The 20044-nt window shown below is 40.3% G+C and overlaps 1 protein-coding gene across 1 annotated transcript in view; it reads left to right on the plus strand.

The window, feature by feature from the left end:
* Positions 1–4487: 4487 nt before the first annotated feature.
* The window catches only part of IQCM (IQ motif containing M), a 522664-nt gene continuing 507107 nt past the window's right edge, over positions 4488–20044 (plus strand). Inside the window, exon 1 of the mRNA XM_069558325.1 lies at positions 4488–4556. The gene's annotated coding sequence lies outside the window, so the exon portion shown is untranslated. The remainder of the gene's footprint in view (positions 4557–20044) is intronic.

Below are 20044 nucleotides of genomic sequence, written 5' to 3' on the forward strand. Positions count from 1 at the left end.
TGGATCGCCAGGGAGGCTCTCGCTTTGCACTTCTGATTTTGAATATTAGAAATTAAATAGTATTGGGCTGAATCCCTGTTTCCATCGATTTATAGCACAGTGTCTGGGAGAAGCCTCTGTTCCTGACCAGGGCAAGGTGGGCAGGCTGAACATGCAGCAGCTCTGGAGGAAAAATAAGAGCCCAGAACAAGATCTCAAAGGGCTTAAAAGAAGGTACAGTGAAGTGAATCACATTAGCAAACATTCCTCAGACTGTCTTCAATAAAATGCTTATAAATACAGATTCTACTGATGTCAGGTTTCATAACTGCATACTGGAGGACAAATTAAATCCTGTCACATTTTTTTACACATAAGAAAAATGGAAATTACATAACTGGATTGTTTACTTGTTCAAAGAATTAGTCAGTACCAGTGAGCTAGCGTCATACTGGAGAATAAACAGAAAAATAATCATGTTCAAACCTGAAGTGAAATGATAAATATAAAATCTGTTTGCAATATCAACCAGCAAATGCTTCTAAAGATCATTTGGAGGATTGAAAAGAAATATAAGCCTTCTAGGGGAGTTGTGTAAAGCCCTATTCATTAAAATGCAGTGCAATTGTTTGGATCAACTCAGAGACAAGAAGCTTAACACCTCTTTGAATTACTTATGACTTAGCTTTGTACTTGCTACACGTGATCCAGTCATAATGTAAACACATTTAATTTGAATGTACTTGGTGTCTCTGAAAAGGAGCAATGTATATTTTTTGAGTATGTGAATGATGACAGCATGAAGAGCTAAGGCAGCATGTCCTCTGAGTTATAGTTTAAAATAAATATCATGTTTCCTTTTTATGTATAAAACACCACATAATTGCATATGAATCAGGGACATATATAATTCAGAATTAATAAGAATGTCCATATATTTCTTCTGCTTTCATGGTTCTCTTCAAAATAAGCTGCAATAGAATTCTAAAATCAGTTTTTGACATCATGGCATTGTTTTAATTTGATAATTCAGATTGATTGGCACAAATGACAAAACAATCCCACACTTTAGTTAAATGCAAGGAGTAATCCTGCACTTAGTAATTAATAATATCTTTCCTTAATATTCTTTCCCTTAATTGAGTTAGAAAATGAAACCTGGGATCTAGAAAATGTGCCTACCTGGAGGAGTAAAACGATCTTCGATCTATAAAAGATGTGATGGACGTTTTACTCTGAGAGCATCAGCTAACTGTGAAGGTGTAAGAATTCTTCCTTACACTTACATTTTTCCTTACGTTTCCTTCAGAAATGTAAGTGTGAACTGTTACACACACACTCTCCTGTTGGATAGATTTGTTCACACTGTTATGTTATTATACTTCATTTGATAGAGTTTAAGCCTCTGGTTCTCAGGGCTTTCCTGGTGGCTCAGGTGGTAAAGAAGCCACCTGCAATGCAGGAGACCCTGTCAATTCCTGGGTCATGAAGATCTGCTGGAGAAGGGATAGGCTACCCACACCAGTATTCTTGGGCTTCCCTGGTGGCTCAGGTGTTAAAGAATCTGCCTGCAATGCAGAAGATCTGGGTTCAGTCCTTGGGTTGGGAAGATCCCTTGGAGAAGGGAAAGGCTACCCAGAATTCTGGCCTGGAGAATTGCGTGGACTGTATAGTCCATGAGGTTACAAAGAGTTGGACAGGACTGAACAGCTTTCACTTTCACTTCAAACCCATGGTTCCCAAACTGGGTGATGAAATGTCCTGAAGCACTGGAATGACCACACAAGGTCAAGATAATTACAACATTCAAGGAAACATAGTGATACTTGTCATCTGTCCAGAAATTACACAGACTATTAGCTTGAATACCTCTCAATTTCAACAGGAGACAGTGTTATATTTCTTTTGATGATGCCATATTTTTGCAGAGCTGTATTTTTGGTGGTTCCTTTGAGAAAAGAATTTAACAAGTAAACCCATATGGATCAGGAAAGGAAGGTGGTGGTGTGCCATTTGATTTTAAGACTGGAGAATCCTATGTGCCCTGAAGCTCACACATCCTATTTAAGAATAAACTATTTAAGAACTGGTATTTAAGAATAAAATAAAAATATTTTCTTTCTATTCATGTTTATTATTTTTCAAAGGCTACTATTTTCTTAAGATGTAAATACCTATTAAGTTGATTAGATCTAACTACTTAATTGGAGAAGGAAATGGCAACCCACTCCAGTATTCTTGCCTGGAAAACTCTATGGACAGAGGAACCAGAAGTGCTACAGTCCATGGGGCTGCAAAGAGTCGGCCATGACTGAGCACATCAGTAGTTTCTTAACAAAAGTATTACCTATTTCCTTTGACCTGTAGGTGCTATAAAAAGATTATGGGGCTACTAAGAGTGCTGTAACAAAGAAAATTTTGATTATGCATTAATTCTCATCAGTTCAGTTCAGTCGCTCAGTTGTGTCCGACTCTTTGCGACCCCATGAATGCAGCATGCCATCCCTCCCTGTCCATCACCAACTCCTGGAGTTCACTCAGACTCATGTCCATCGAGTCAGTGATGCCATCCAGCCATCTCATCCTCTGTCGTCCCATTTTCCTCCTGCCCCCAATCCCTCCCAGCATCAGAGTCTTTTCCAATGAGTCAACTCTTCGCATGAGGTGGCCAAAGTACTGGAGTTTCAGCTTTAGCATCATTCCTTCCAAAGAAATCTCAGGGCTGATCTCCCTCAGAATGGATTGGTTGGATCTCCTTGCAGTCCAAGGGACTCTCAAGAGCCTTCTCTAACACCACAGTTCAAAAGTATCTCATAGTAAGACCAAAAGTCATTTTGTGCTAAAATGAAATGTCAAGTACTATAAATATGTCATTAAAATGCTCTTTGTGAATGAAAAGAAATTTTTGTCTCGTATCACCTTTTACTTACTGTTTGGGAATGTTCTCAAAGAGGCAAAAGGTAACTATTGAGGAAAGGAGAATGTGAGGTGAAGTCTCAGCCTTTTTTATTTTTTTCCTTCTAGAAGTGGGCATGTGGCATTTAGGGAGACCTTGGACATCCCAGCCCCAAGTGCCCCAGAGCTGACACTGAATCAGGTTCTGGGACAGAGTTTATAGATATGGGAATAGGAAGGACAACGTCAGTGGATGGGGAGGAGTGGCAGGGAGTGATGAAGAAAGTGGCACTTACTCCTGATGGAGATGAGGCTCAGGGTCTCACAAGACCCCAACACCTGTGGTCTGACTCCATTATTTTCTGAAAGGTATTTCTCTCACTTCTGTGTCAATCCTAGACCCGTAACAGATGGCAGATATCATGGTAGCTTCGAGAGGTCTGACGGAATATATATTTATACATATTATTTAACTATTCAAATCCAATTCTGTATTCCCAACTTTTTATTTTTCAAAGTTTTCTTTTTTTGATGCGGAGATTGAAAAAGTCTTTTTGAATTTGTTATAATATTGTTTCTGTTTTACATTTTGTTTTTTGGCCAGGAGGCATGTGAGATCTTAGCTCCTTGACCAGGGATCGAACCTGTACCCCCTGCACTGGAAGTGGAAGTCTTAGCCAGGAAAGGCCCATATATCCTCACCTTTTAACAGCTCGAATTTTCAGGAGCTAATCCTGAAGGAAGCCCCAGTTAAGACCCATACTCATAGAGGAAAGGTCAGTGTTCTATGTAGCTGGTTATTGTAGAGTCAGCATATAGCAATCGTGCAGGCACGCGTTCCTAGCAGGTGGGGTGTGTGAGGTGGGACCTGGGGTCCCTAGTGCAATGAGAAAGTGTGTCTGGCTTCTCCCAGGCTCCCAACTCCCCAGTCACTGAGGAGTTGGTCAGTAAGGCAGAGAACAGAGCATCCCAGAAATGGAGAGCATCAGTCTGTTCCTGCAACATTTCCTTTGGCCATCTCTTCATGCATGACCCCAAGCGGTGCCCATGGGAGTTCAGAACAGTGAAGCTGTCCTCCAATGTGCAGCCAAAAGAGGGAACCCAGAGGTGGAGCTCTATATCCAGGCAATACATAGATCTGGGGCTCCTATTTCCAGCGCTTACCAAATTCTTTGCATCCATTTTCTAGCAGTCCAGAGCTACCAAATAAAGAAGCTGCAGGCCTACAAAGACTTTTGCGTTAACCAGGCCACCTCTGAAGTTTGTGAAGACCTCTGTTCATCATCTTGGTGAACTACAGCTACATCTGAGGTTTGGCAGGGTCCCCTGTTTTGATCTGAAGCTCTGTGCCTTTTCAAAAGCATCAGAAGCCCGCTTTGCTTTGGAGAAACACCATTCCGGGGTTTAACAAAGCTCTGGCAAACAGGAGGTAGTGTCCTCAGGCATCGTAAAGCTCATTCTGGGCGGTGAGTGTAGGGTTAAGCCCCAGGAAGCTCTGACCGCTCACCACTCCGTGGCTTGCAGCAGGAAAGCTGCCCACGTGGCTGAAGGGAGGAGGGGTCTGACAGGTGAGGGCGCAAGGGGAGGAGCCGTCCTGGGGGCGGGGGTTGGTCAGACCGGAAGGTGAGACTGGAAACTGAGGAGCGGAGACCAGTGTGGAGACCATAAAGGCGGGAAGACAGGTGAGCTGCAGGTGTGGGGTGGAGTTGGAAGAGGATTAAGGGGCGGTTTAGGAGCTTATATTTTGGTTTTTCATACTCATACATCATGTAGGTATCTCTCAGGCAGTGTTTACATGGGAAAATTTTATTTTTACATTCCTCAAACTGCGTACATGTGAAAAAACAAACAAACAAACAAACAAGCAAACAAAAACGGTGTGTGGAAAAAGCCTGGAGTTATTCCAAAAGGATGGGAAGTCAGAATTGTGAGGGGACGTCTTGTAAAGCCAAGATGTGGGGCATCTTGGAGGCTGCGGTCCTAAAGTCAGGCCTCACTGGCTCACCTCTCTCTGTCATTGTGTTCTGGTTCTGAAGGTCGATTCCACTGTGCCTTTTGTATTGAGGTCTCATTTTGTCTAGTGGCTCAGTTGGTAAAGAATCCGCCTGCAGTGCAAGTGAGCCAGGTTTGATCCCTGGGTTGGGAAGATGCCTTGGAGAAGGAAATAGCAACCCACTCCAGTGTACTTGCCTGGAGAATTCCATGGGCAGAGAAGCCTGGTGGGCTACAGTCCATGGGGGTCGCAAGAGTTGGACATGACTTTGCGACTAAACCACCACCTCGTTTTACCTAAAATGTACACTGAAAACGTGTTGAAGAAAGTAGTGACATAGCAGAGCAATCGAGAAAAGCAGTGAAATGGAAAAGATGTTACTTCATACAAATCAACTCTTTTTAACAAACATATTAATGATGTTTACTGGTCAGGAGAATTTTTTGAACATTTAAATCCTAAAATGATACTTTATAAATGGGCACAGTTTTACTGCTTTGGTATTTTATTATTATTCTTATTTATTTTTAGGAACGACAGCATACTTCTGAAAGCCCCAGCCAGGACTGGCACACACATAAGAACGATTAGCATTCCATGTAATGGGTTATTGTGGAGTCAGGATACAGATATGTGTTAAGTAGTGGGTGGGATGTGCAGAGGTGGGACACACACACACAGGGATTTTCTTATTTATAAATAGTGCAGTCTGGTTAGCATTTGTGTATATAACATTGAATTTTTAGGAATGGATTATTGATGTTAAGTAAGAGGTGCTTTTCACTAATTTGCTGCTAAGTCACTTCAGTCATGTCCAACTCTGTGCGACCCCATAGAGGGCACCCCACCAGGCTCCCCCATCCCTGGGATTCTCCAGGCAAGAACACTGGAGTGGGTTGCCATTTCCTTCTCCAATGCATGAAAGTGAAAAGTGAAAGTGAAGTTGCTCAGTCGTGTCCAACTCCCAGCGACCCCATGGACTCCAGCCTACCAGGCTCCTCTGTCCATGGGATTTTCCAGGCAAGAGTACTGGAGTGGCGTGCCATTGCCTTCTCCATTTCACTAATTTACTTAACCCTTAACTACAGAGAGATTAGTTAATTTTCTAAGGTCATACAGCTAGTTAATGGCAGAACCAGGATTTGAACCCAAGGAGCTAACTCCAGGTTTGTGATCTTAATCACAATTCAATATAGTTTCTCAGGAACGCTTTCAAAATGGTCTTATTTTAACCCCTTAAAAGAGACAGCAACCATGACAGTGGCTTTCAGCTGCAAGAACCCAGTTATTTGAAAGAAAGCTTTTCCCCCCTCCTTTCATCCCTATAGGCTGTGCTTGTTTTCACCTCCTCACTAGTTCTGTTCCCCGCCCTGCCCCTTTCAAATCAAAACCCTTTAGGGGAAGAACTTCCAAAAAAATCTCTGGGCAAATGAAAACAGAGGGAACTTGTGTTCTGCTTCTTGATGCGTTCTGCTTCTTGTCTCCCCCCGCCCCCACCCCCCAGGGGCAACAGATCCTTAGAAACAGTAAAGGTCTAGATAGTAACTATTTTAGGCTTTGCAGGCCATATGATCCTTATGACAAGGACCCAACTTTGCTGTCGAAAGGTGAAAATGGCCCTAGACAGTGCAGATATGAATGGAGCATGGCTGTGTCCCAAGAAAATTGTTTATAAAAACAGGTGGCTAGCTGGATTTGGCTTGTGGGCCAGACTGTAGTTGCCAACCATTGGTCTAGAAGTTTGAGTATTTCTGTATTATTTTTCAGAATAATAGCCAATGTACATTAAGGTGCATGCTTTGTGTTAGGCACTGGGCAAACACATTAACACTCAGATTAATTTGAAATTCACGCTAACTCTTGAAGTTAAGTGTGTTTAAAATCCTTTTTTTTTTTTTTGGCCAATGAGGAAATAGAAATGTATAGAGATCAAGTTACTCATAGATGTCATAAGCAGAACTAGGACTTCAGAGACTTTGCTCTTAAATGCTACATTTTACTAGTAAGTCAGAACAAGATTACTTTTTTTTTTTTTTTTAAAAAGTATACCAGTACTTTAAAAAGAAATCTTATTTGCACCAGGTCTTAGTTGCAATATGTGAGATCTTTAACTGCAGCATGCAAACTCTTAGTTGTGACATGTAGGGTATAATTCCCTGACTGGGGATCAAACCTGGGCCCCCTGCATTTGGAGCACAGAGTCTTAGCCACTGGACCACCAGGGAAGTCCCTTAGCGTGTTTTATTTGGGTTAAAACCATGATACTCTTGGAAACTTCCTTGTTACCTTTTCACTTATCCAAATTGCTGTTTGAGATCTAGTCTGCAGTTTTTGCCTACAGGCTTGATATTTCTATCCTACAGCTTTATTCATATAAAAATCCTGATTGCCCATTTTGCATCTGATGCTTAGCACGTAGTCATTAATATTTATATAAGGCTTACAAAACCCTATTTGTTTATGGCTATGAACATAAAAGATCTAATGACTTGAAAGAACACTAAAGAGTCACATCCAAGTATTCGGGGATAAGTGCTTTTGGAACCACTCGACACAACTATAGTGGGAGATGCAGAGACAAGATCACTTCTCACTGCAGAAAGGACTGAAGACAAAAGACCATCCTGGGAACTTGAGGTTTTCGTTTTTTCAAGTATGCACGTGCCAGCTGAAAAAGTTGGAACAGATCAAACAGAAGGGTGTAATTCCAGGGGCATGACTGACATCCTTTGTGAGAATCTTTGGATCTTTTCTTTCACCAAAGCGTAGTAGCTCTGGAGAATCTTACAGTCACAATGATATCATTAAGCAAGCAAGCATTAGAAATTGACAGGAAATAATTTTTATATGCAATAAGAAATATTTCCTTTTGAATTAGTGTTTTAAATTAACAAAGAAAATTTGCAGTATACTATAAAATGTACCTAAAAGGAATAGTGGTTTGATTTAGAGGTAAGGAATTTGCAGAGTACTCAAATAGAATGTTATAATAAAATTATTTTCATGGTAGTATTTTTTTTAACTGTAGTAAAGTTTAAAGGCCTCAAGAAATACAGTAAACCTTCTTATTTCTGTGCCATTCTTGGTTGTAGCCTTCAAGTGGTATCTCTCTTCCAGTGAAAACAAACTAACAAAAGCCAAAAGCTCAGAATATAGAACCCTGCTTAAGCTCTATGTTAGATCAGGACAGAGGTGCTGGCTTAACCATTTCTTGAATGTTTTTGGTTTTCTGTAAAACTGGATTAAACAATTAGCTGATAGAGAAAAATACATCATTTTGGGCAGAAGTTTCTGGCTGTTTTTCTCTTGTCATTAAAAAAAATTCAATTAGATAAATTATCACTACTATGGAAGTTTGTTGAGCATTAAGCTATTTCAGGTTTTGAATTTATACCTAAATTATGTTACCCTAGTTTTTATAGCCTAAATATATTCCACTGAAGGAATTGACATTAGCCAAATAAGTTTTGCTCACTTGACATTTAGATCACTAAAATGCATACAATGCTTGTGAACATTGAAGAGTCAGAGAATGTTAGAGATGAGAGGGACTTTCGAGATTACCAGTGTAGGGTTTCTCAGCATCAGCGTTACTGGCATTTTGGACTGGATACTCCTTTGTTTGTGGGAGTGGGGTGGACAGTCCTGTGCATCGTAGGAGGTTTACCACTATCCTATAGTCTCTCCCCACAAAATGCCAGTGGTAAATCTGTGGCACTTGTTCCCTCCTCCCCAGGTCCCAGCTGTAATAGTCAAAATTTCTTGATATTGCCAAATGTTCTGTGAGGGTCAAAATCACCTTTAGTTGAGAACCATTGATTTAGTACAACCCTTTCACTGTAAAATAATGTTAATGTTTACCCATGTTTTCTGCATTTTCCTCCTTAATCACCATCATAGCTAGATCTAGTATGCCCAGAGGTAAGGGAAAACAGAATACAGATATGGATACTATTTAAGGCCAGACCTTAAAAAGAATTGACAGACACAAAATTTTTATGTAGTAAGCTTCTTCTTGCTTTTATGATCCTTTTTATTATGTTTAGTTCTTTTTCTAGGACTTTCAGATTGTGTTATAATCAGAGCTACACAAAGTCACTAAATACGTTTAGTTCAGCTAGCTTTGTTTTTGGCTGCAAGACTTTCTCAGTGAAGGAAGCAGTGTGTTAATTTACTTTCTAGTGCAATTTCCTGTCTCCTCATCCTCCTGTGACCGAGTTCACAGACAAGTACCAATCCATGGTCCCCTGTTTGGTGGCACTGAAACAGATGAGCAGGGCATCCAAGGGAGTTCCCATTCAGGCCTCCATTTCTTACCTAGGGGCTCTGTTCTCTGCTTGGCCTGTTCACATAACAAACCATATTATTAGTTTCAGTAAGTTCATTACATGCAAATAATTCTTTGTCAGTTCTTTTACAATTTGTATTTGAATCTTCACAAAAAATGCCCTAGTAAGGGAGATGTTTTGAGACAGAAAAGTCTTTTTTGATGGCAGCACTAATTCTATTCAGCACTGACATATTCCATATATATTTGTGAAAAAGAGTGACAAAGAAAGGATGAGGAGGTAGACAAGCAAAAGGGGTGGGAGTACTCCTGGTAAGAGTGTTTAGGCAGAAAGAAGTGGGTATGTAGACTTCAAGGCATGAAGACTATAGTGCCTTTGAGAATGGAAAGAAGTTTCCTGAAGCTGAAGCTAAACTTCAAGGGGGAAATGAGGCATTGGCAGAAATGAGCAGAAGGCAGATGGTACAGGGCTTGTAAGTCAAATTATGTAGTTTTGATTTCATTGCAAGGACATTGCAAAGCCAGGGATGATTAGAGATTTAACAGAGAGTATCTACGAGAAAGCTATTTCCATGACCTAAGGGTTTCCAGTTTTTTTGTTACCTTGATCATAATTGATCTTAAAAGTAACCCAGTAGAGAAGAAGTAAATCCTAATTAGAAAGATATAGAGGGAATTTCATTTTCTAAATGTATGAGTATTTGTGGAATGATGCCAAGGTAAACAGTGATCAACATCCAATCATTGTTTCACATAGATACAAAAGGGTATCTGGTTCAGTGAGGAAAAAGACCTAGGAAGACAACCAGATCTTTTAGCAGGAGAGAAAAGAACAGTTTCTAACTTCAATTTAGAATGCTAGTGGCCACAGTAATTTCTATTAGCATTTGAATAAATAACCTTAGCCCTTACTAGAGCATGCACATTTGGAAAACAGTTACAGTTTTGGAGAAAGCTGCTCTGGTTCAATTTTTGTTCTGCTGATGGAACAATCTGTTCCTGTTATGGTGCCCTGTTACCTCAATGAAATAGATTGCAAGCTGTACAACTGGGAAACCAACAAAGTCAAGCTGTCCTGACTTTTCTAGTTTAGCCTTTGAATTGTCAACTTAGCTATAAACTGGGACATGTTCAACACAGGAGGGGGCCCATATTGCCACCCCCTAAATGTGGAATGCTTATTATTTCCCCCAGATTTAATTAAACATACGATTGTCCTATGCAATATGAAGACGACAGGGCCAGTAAATCAGAGTATGACTGAAGCAAGACCATGGTGATCTTTGATATAAACCCGGAGCTTGTGTAACAGAGCAGGATTTGGCAGTAACTCCTATCATTGTTCAACCTTTTAAAAGAGGAAGTCCTAATATTTGACTCCTTCTTCTGATACTGCACATAGATGACCAAGACAATGAGGAAATTATTAACGGTAAATTCTAGTTGGTACTCCCCCTGACCAACGCTATTGGACATAATTCTTTTCATATCATGAGCTGATAAACAGAAACCTAGTATTTTATGATTATAACCTATCAGACTTTGAAAAGAATTTTTTTATTGTAAGTTAGAAAAATCATTCTTTTCAGGATTGTTTTTGGCCATGTAAATGGTACAAGTACTATTTAAAATGTTTTAAAATAAATGTTAAGTATTTGGCACAATATTTTGAGGAGCTTAGTTAAACGCAAAGGACTTCTGTGAGTTTTCACATTAAAATGTCAAATTCTTTTCAAATGAGGCTTTGGGGAAAATTATCTTGATCATATTGGCTTTGATTATAATTCTATTCATTCAATGTGCTTTATTCCTTGCCTTATTAAATGACTAATTTTGACTCTGAGAAAATTAAGAATTCTGGTGTGATAAAGATTATTTTTCTTTTATGCAAAAAAAGAGAGTTCTTATTAATTTTAAACTTAATTTTGTATTCCAGGTATGGGGTTGCATTAAACAAAATCTTTCAAAATCTGTTTATTTTGTTTTTCTTTTTTGTGTGTGGAAAGGGGTAGTTGTTAACTCCATAACTGGGAATTTCAGTGACAGGTTTCTATTTGATTCTTGAAAAAAATAGGGGGAATTTCTGCACTAGGAGCAGAAAGAACATGCTGTAATACCATACTTAAGAGCTGTGTTAAAATAAAAGAGTGAAGGAACTGACCATGGTAGAGATGTGTCTTCCAAGATTGACATATGCCTTGGAAGGGATAAGTGGAGCTAAGAAAGACTCCTTTGGTGGACAGTGTCTAAAACTGGCAACCTTTGCTGAGAAAAGAGGACTAAGGGTTGTAAATGAAAGGGATTTGATTGATCAGTTCATGTTGATTCACTCTCACCTCCATGAATGATCTCCACATGATACCAGCTGTTTACTGTTAGGAGGAAAATGTCTCATTATAACTTTTTTGGCTCCATCATGATGATCAATACTAAATCTTAAGTCGTTTAGACAAACGGATGGTAATTATGGGATCCAGCCTAAGTAGTCTTCTCCAACTGAGATATTTTGGAAGTCTTCTTTAGATTTCTGTGATTGCAAAGAGCTGGGAATATTGAATCTCAGTCTGTATCATTATTTAGAATTACCCATATAGTTAAATCTCAAGGCTTTAAAAAATTCTCAATCTGCTTTTTTTGTCTCCTTGGGTACTTATTATTTCCCACAATAAGGGGGAGAATAGATACATGTATATGCATGGCCGAGTCCCTTCTCTGTTTACCTGAAACTATCACAACATTGTTAATTGGCTATATCCCAATACAAAATTAAAAGTTTTTAAAAAGTAAATATTTTAATATTTTTTTCCTTTTTCATTCCGTTCTCTCCCAATTTCTCAAGCTTCCCACAGTTTTTAATGCACAGCATGTGCAGTGAGTGCTGAACTAGCTACGCCTGTGCCTTGAGCGAGTCTTCACTCATCTGGAAGGTGAGGGGATAGATTTGGCAGTGACGGGCAGCGAGGACTGTCATAAACGAGGTTCTGTGGAAACAGAGTCTTAGAGGTAGAATGGAGTGCAGAAGTTCTACTGGTGTATATGTGTTCACAGGAGACACTCCTGTGATGAAACCAGGAAGCAAGATTGGGCTGAGGGAGAACCTGCATTTAGGATAGCAAGTGAGGCCTCTCAGCCAGTCCTCAAGAAAGCTGTAGGGAAATGGAGGCTTTGTTCCAAGCTGAAGCAAAGCAGTCAGATGTGTATATCTTCTCTCAGCCAGACACCACCTGTGGGTTCCTCCTGGGAGGAAGAACAACCTTGGGCAAGGTAGTTCTCCGCAGCAGAGGCAATGCTCAGGAAGGACATGGCTGTGAAATATAAGCAAAACAATAGTCCTTGCAACTCAAGGGTGGGTGCATTGGCCCTGAAGAGGGGAATCTGAGCAGAGCACCTGTTTGTATTACTGGTAGATTTGGGCACAGCAAGTCTTTGTTATACGGAAATAATCCAGGCATGACAGGCATACAGCATCCCTAACCATCTAATAGGACCGTCAAACACTCTCCCACATTTCTGAAGAACCCTTGGGACCCTGGTTGAGAAATCAATGGAGATTGCTAGGCTGAAGCATTCATTGCTCAGTGTCTGTGGCTCTAACACTGTTGTTTCTGGATTAGAGTACCACCTGATCAAAGTAAAAAAAGATCCAGCAAAGAGTGAAACTATTGTGACTAAATAATGTTGTGCTGAACCTAGTTGAATGTGAATGTATGAAGTCATTTCAGTCGTGTCCACTCTTTGCAACCCTGTAGACTGTAGCCCACCAGGCTCCTCTGTCCATGGGATTCTCCAGGCAAGAATACTGGAGTGAGTTGCTATGCCCTCCTACGGGGGATCTTCCTGACCCAGGGATTGAACCCACATCTTTTCTCCTGTATTGGCAGGCAGGTTCTTTACCATTAGGGCTACCTGGGAAGCCCAGTTGAATATAAATAGTTCTGGCGAATTACTGGATTAAAGGGCATGAAGATACTAAAGAGCATCACCATGGATTGCCTGTAGAGTGGTTGGGCCAGTTTATATTCTCACTAGCAATCTAGCAATCTTATACATTTACTTGTTTCTTATTAACTTGAAACTCAGTACATTCTGTTGCTATTGTAGGTAGAGTCCGACAAGATAGGGAAAGAAGGAGGGGGTGGGTATCACAAGCTATGCTGCTGTACATACTTTTACCCAGGTTTCACTAATGCCTCTAAGGACTTCTCTGATGACACCAAGAAAGAACCAGGCATAAGGGAGCAGGAGAATTGCTAGGCACTTTATCTACAATCGATATTTCAGGAAAACCAGAACATTTAAAAGAGGTAAGCATTTATAGGGAAGAAAATGGATATGTTTGAAAGTTTTACTGCACAATTCAGACTCTCTTGGTTGTAACCCTTTCTTCCAACTTAACAGGTTTAGATTAGTTCAACTCTATTCTTCTAATCTCTATTAATGATTCAAAAAGAAATACCTGCTGTTAGCCTAGACTTGTTCCCAAGGGGCCAGCTGGTGCTGGTTTGGCAGCTTCTTTGGAGAAAGACTCAATGAGTGTGGAGACTAAAATAACAAACTTATTTTGAGACAGAGCGCTTCCGGAACATGATTTGAGATTGAATTGCAGAAGTTTCCAAATATCACTTATGAACAGAAGAAACTGTTGTCTTTCAGTTTACACAAAATTCATGATTTGGTCAATTTCAGAATCCTTTACTTTCCTCCTGTTTATTTTCTTTTCTGTAATTGTAATTCACCCAGTAAATAGTCTGCCATCATATTGTGGTGTGTCAGTAGACATTTTTCTAGATTGGTAGAAAATGAACCAGCCAATCAACAGCATATGTTAGATACCAAAATTGAGTCACCCCCACCCATGTTACATTAAAAGCAAACTGACCTGTGAAGAAATGTAATTTTACTTTGGAAAGGCTAAAATTGTGAGGTGTTGGGTCAAATATTTTGTATTAGCAGTGTTCCTTGATTTTATATATTTAGAAGCAAATAATCAATTATGCTGAAGTGAAAAAATTAATACTAGGAAGGTTGATATATTTTGCCATAATAGCAAAGGACAGTATTCTATGAAAACACATTGGTTTCCTGCTTATGGATCTATAAAATTAATGTTTATGTATCTGTTAAAAAGATTTTTATATATAAAACTTCATTGCTTTTGGAATTTATTTTTTTGTGAGTTGTGGTGTGGGGTAAAATTTCTTTTTTCCTAAATAAAAATCATTTTCCTAATTATCTTTCTTTTATAATTCATTATTTTCCATTTATTTAAATTTATCTTTTTATCTTCCACTCAGTTCCCACTCTCTATTAGATGTATCTGAATTTCTTATTCTCCTTTCTCAATACGTATGTTTACAGTAGAATAAGGAAAGATTTAATAATGTCCATCACAAGGAGAATGAGTCTAGTGTTTCATCATTAAGGATATTTGTATCTATTTGAAAAATATTTTGATCATATTGAAGGAATTTCTTTTTATCCCTACTTTACTAAAAGTTTAAAAAAATATGTCATTGTGGATGTTCATATTTTTCAGATGCATTTTCAGGATCTGTTGGAATAGTTCAGTTGTTGCTCTCATTTATTCCCTCACCATAGTGACTTCCATTAAGAGAAGCATGCATGCATGCTCAGTCACTCAGTTGTGTCCGACTCTCTGTGACCCCGTGGACTATAACGCACCAGGCTCCTCTTTCCATGGAATTTTCCAGCCAAGAGTGCTCGAATGGGTTGCCATTTCCTACTCCAGAGGATCTTCCTGACCCAGGGATTAAAACTACGGCTCTTGCATCTTCTGCATTGTCAGGCAAATTCTTTAGCACTCCTCATTTATAGCGTAGGGTTGAACCTTTCTTGCACACTTTGCATAAAGACTGCATGTTTTTGATGTTACTTTTAAGCAACCACTGGATATGAATTTTTAAGATTTTACGCAGGAGGTTTGCATTTATATTTATAAGCAAAATTGACCCATTGCTTCCTGCTTCTGTCTTTTTATAAGGTTTTGGCACCAAGTGTATGGTACCAAAAACAAGACTCAGAAAACAAAGTTACATATTTTTCTTTTCTTTTTCTATGCTGTGAAATTTTTGAGATAATATTTTAATTGTATCTTCCTTGAAAATTTGAAATAATTAACGTAGAAAGCTTTGGGTCTGGCAGTTTTTTGAGGATAGGTCTGTGACGACTTCCTCATTTCCCCACCATGGTTTTAGTTTAGTTTTTGTCTCCTTTTCAGTGTTACTTTTAGTAGTATAAAATTTTCCTGTAAGCATTATCCCAAGGTTTTCAAAAATGTTAGGCTCTTACACTCCCAATTACTTTGTGCTCCTGGTTCCTTCCATTTGGGGACAGAACATTAGTTAGTAGATGTGAGCATGGACTTTGGGGCCACACTACCTGGATTTGAATCTTAGCTCCACTGTTTACAAGGTGTGTGACCTTGGATAAATTATGTTTTATTTGTCCTGCCTCCCCACCTATAAAATGGAGAAAGGGTTGTGGTAAAAATGAAATGAGACAATCTTTATGAAAAGTGCCTAGAACAGCGACTGGCATATATAAATATTCTGTAAGTGTTTCTAGTTGCTTGTCCCTAATTTTGCAGATATCCCCTTTCTCCCTTAAAAATATTAGCTGGCTGGTAATTTATATATTCCATCTGTTTTGTCTTTTTATTGTCTCCTAGTTTACCCTCTGTCCTGATTTCCTCTTTTTATTGTCATTTACCATATATGTGTATTTTTAAAGTTTTTTTGATGTCTTTATTGAATTTATTACACTATTATTTGTTTTATGTTTTGGTTTTTTGGCCATGAGGCATGTGGGATCTTAGCTACCCCTCCAGGGATTGAACCCACACCCCCCTGCATTGGAAGTCAAAGTTCTAACTACTGAACTGTCAGGAAAGTCTCTACCATATATATTTATTTGTTGTTTAGTCACTCAATCATGTTCGACCCAATCTACTGCAGCAACCAGGCTTCCCTGTCCTTCACCGTCTCCTGGAGTTGGCTCAAACTCATGTCCATTGAGTTGGTGATGCCATCCAACCATCTCACCCTCTGTTGCCCCCTTCTCCTGCCTTCAGTCTTTCCCAGCATCAGGGTCTTTTCCAGTGAGTCGGCTCTTTGCCTCAGGTGGCCAAAGTTTTGGAACTTCAGCTTCAGCATCAATCCTTCCAATGAATATTCAGGTTGATTTCCTTAAGACTGACTGGTTTGATCTCCTTTCTGTCCAAGGGACTCTCAAGAGTCTTCTCCAGCACCACATTTTGAAGGCATCAATTCTTCAGTGCTCAGACTTTTCTATTGTCCAGCTCTCATTTCTGTGAGCTTCCCTTGTGGCACAGCTGGTAAAAAATCCGCCTGCCATGTGGGAGACCTGGGTTCTATCCCTGGGTGGGAAAGATCCCCTGGAGAAGCGAAAGGCTGCCTACTCCAGTTTTCTGGCTTGGAGAATTCCATGGACTGTAGATAGTCCATGGGCTTGCAAAGAGTCAGACACGACTGAGTGACTTTCACTTTTCACTTTCTCACATCTGTACTTGACTACTGGAAAAACCAGAGCTTTGACTATACAGACCTTTGTAAGCAAAGTAATGTCTCTGCTTTTTAACATGCTGTCTAGGTTTGTCATAGCTTTTATTCTGAGGAGCAGGCATCTTTTAAAAAATTTTAAAAAATATTAAAAAAATAAATTACCTCAAATGTAATAAAGCATTTGATAATAAATGCTTTAAAATGCTTAAAAATTTGATAATGGTTTGTTATATTTAAGCATACTTATAAAGTTGTGTATGATATATCTTTGCAGTAGGTATAAACAAACACAGTGTACATAGGAGATCATAGAAATGTCAGTATTCTCTCCCAGAATCACAAATGCCATAGTTCAGACCTGTCAGGGAATCCTCTGCCTGTGCAGTTTCAAGGCGGTTGAGTTTTCCTTGACCTGACGACGTGTCCATCTCCTGTTGCTGCCAGCTCTGCAGCTTTTGTTGAACAGCACTTAGGCACCTATTCTGCTCCATGGAGAGGCTCTCCAGGCCACTTTTCAGGAGGCCAAGGTGAGGCAAGGCCAAGACTGCCTTCTGATTTGACTCATCATTCTAGACTCTCTGCAGACTGAGAGGCATCAGGTCTGCGCTCTGATGGCGTTCACAGTGGTCTTGAGGACAACCGTGGTCATCAGAGCCATAGAGCTCTAGGCCTGTATTCCTCCTCCAGTCACACATAGCTTTTGTCACACCTGGTTCCCTCATGCTTGTCCCAATAGAATTGCTTCTCCATGGACTTGCCAATTTTGGGAAGGTGTTCCTTCTCTAGGAAAGATCTATGTTATTGAGATAGAACTCCAAATTCTATTTTATTGTGGTATACAATAATTGTCACCTGCTGCGATGTATACTGTGGTATACAATAGTTTGGCCACCTGATGTGAAGAACTGACTCATTGGAAAAGACCCTGATGCTGGGAAAGATTGAAGGTGGGAGGAGACGGGGATGACAGAGGAAGAGATGGTTGGATGGCATCACCAACTCGATGGACATGAGTTTGAGTAAACTCTAGGAGTTGGCGATGGACAGAGAGGCCTGGCATGCTGCAGTCCATGGAGTTGTCAGATGTGGACACGACTGAGTGACTGAACTGAGCTGATATAATAATTTCAGCCTTACAGAAGAAACCAAAATGATTTCCTCTTTTTCATTCTCTAGTCAATGCAATGCTTCAGTTCAGTTCAGTTGCCCAGTTGTGTCCGATTCTTTGCGATCCCATGAATTGCAGCACACCAGGCCTCCCTGTCCATCACCAACTCCCAGAGTTCACTCAACCTCACGTCCATTGAGTCAGTGATGCCATCCAGCCATCTCATCCTCGGTCGTCCCCTTCTCCTCCTGCCCTCAATCCCTCCCAGCATCAGAGTCTTTTCCAGTGAGTCAACTCTTTGCATGAGGTGGCCAAAGTACTGGAGCTTCAGCTTTAGCATCATTCCTTCCAAAGAAATCCCAGGGCTGATCTCCTTCAGAATGGCTGTCTGGGGAGGCCTTACAAATAGCCTTTAAGGGATCAAGACCATCCCCATGGAAAAGAGAAAAAATACAATGCTTAGCAATGTGCAAACAGTAACCATACTGGGCCTAGACTCTGATATTATTTGCAGTTATCTTGAGTCACTCAGAGATGTGTGCCTTCCTTGGGAACAAGGTGGGTGATGATGGGGTTTCCTTTGTTTTTGGCTGAGGTTTTCAGACTTTTACTTATACTAAGGGGTAGGGCCATCTGGTAAAGTAGGAGTGATGGTCTCTTTTATAACTTTTCCTTACCAGTCACATTTATGGGCTCAGGGGACATCCAGACATAAATTTCTTATCTCACTTGAGATACTGTAGAATGAGAAGGTGGGGAGCATGATGTAGGGATAGAAAACCAATGTAAAGGTATGTTAGAAGAAAAGCTAGAAAAGACCCAGATTCTGGTGAAGATTGAAGGCAGGAGAAGAAGGGAACTATAAAGGATGAGATTGTTGAATGGCATCACCAACTCAACAGACATGAGATTGAGCAAGCTCTGGGAGTGGGTGATGGACAGGGAAGCCTGGTTTGCTGCAGTCCATGGGGTTGCAAAGAGTTGGATATGACTCAGTGACTGAACTGAATGAGGTTGCTGCTATCGGCAGTGGGTACGCTGTTCTAGCTGAACCTCTGAGAACCACGCAGAATGTTTCTCAGGATTGTCTGCCCTAAGAACAGGAGGCTGGAGCATGAATCCGTGGGCTTCCATCAACCAGTGGTTGAGGGTGACCCCTGGGGTATTGACTCCCCTCCACTCATTTGACTCCCCTACCTTGAATCCTCCTGTTCAAGGCAAAATGTCTGGAGCCTTTTGCTTTCTTTCTGCTTTTGCTCCTGGTTTTCTGATTCATTCCTGAATATATTTAGTTCTTGACTTTTTGTCTTTGCCTGCTGTTTCCAGACCTTGTTTTTGCCCTTTCTGCTTTTGTCAAAATTGGCTTCTTCACTTTTTACCATTGCATTCTCTGAGATACTGTATAGCAAGCATCGAGAACAATCTTATATATTATCTTGGTGTTGTATACTTGTTTCTGACCATACCACTCATTCAAGCTTGACTCTCCTGGAACCCAATTCTGTTGTTCACCTTCACTTCTTTGCTAAAACTTTGGTCTTCTCCCAAATCCCTGCTTAAGCACCAGACCCTGTACCTAGGAGGGAAGGTAGGGTACTACAGGATAGTTGTGTCTAGAAGAATAGTTAACCCTAGCTGCAGGCCCAAAAGGGACACCTTGGTGAGAAGCCAGCATCCAGGACTCATCATGGATGTCACCCTCTCTATACTAATGGCTGCCTGTTCTTGAGCTTGCTTTTGGTTCTAGTACTTCTTGAGGGTCCCTGCCTCCCATTTGCTACCTGTAACCTGGGCTGGTTCCTTAATTTCTTTGATCTTTGGGTCCTGCTGCTATAGAATACTAATTGAAAATGATAGGGACTTCCCTGGTGGTCTAGGGTTAAGACTTTGCCTTCCAATGCAGGGGGTGTAGGTTTGATCCCTGGTCAGGGACCTAAGATCCCACATGCCCCGTGGCCAAAAAAATTGAAATATAAAACAGAAGCAATATTGTCACGAATTCAATAAATACTTTAAAAATGGTCCACATTAAAAAAAATCTGAAAAGAAAATAGCTTAAAAGAAAAAATGATAGAACCACCTGAATTGGATTGTTGTGTCTGGCACGTTAACTACTATTATTGTTAGAATCTTGAGTTTTCTGACCGACTTGGTTACCCTGCTTGCTGTCAGAAAATCTCTGGGCTCTTTAGAATGAGGGCTGGCAAGGTGTGTGGGATCCAGTATGTTGACTCCTCCCC

This window comes from Ovis canadensis, chromosome 17 (genome assembly GCF_042477335.2).
Source record: "Ovis canadensis isolate MfBH-ARS-UI-01 breed Bighorn chromosome 17, ARS-UI_OviCan_v2, whole genome shotgun sequence".
NCBI lineage: Eukaryota > Metazoa > Chordata > Mammalia > Artiodactyla > Bovidae > Ovis > Ovis canadensis.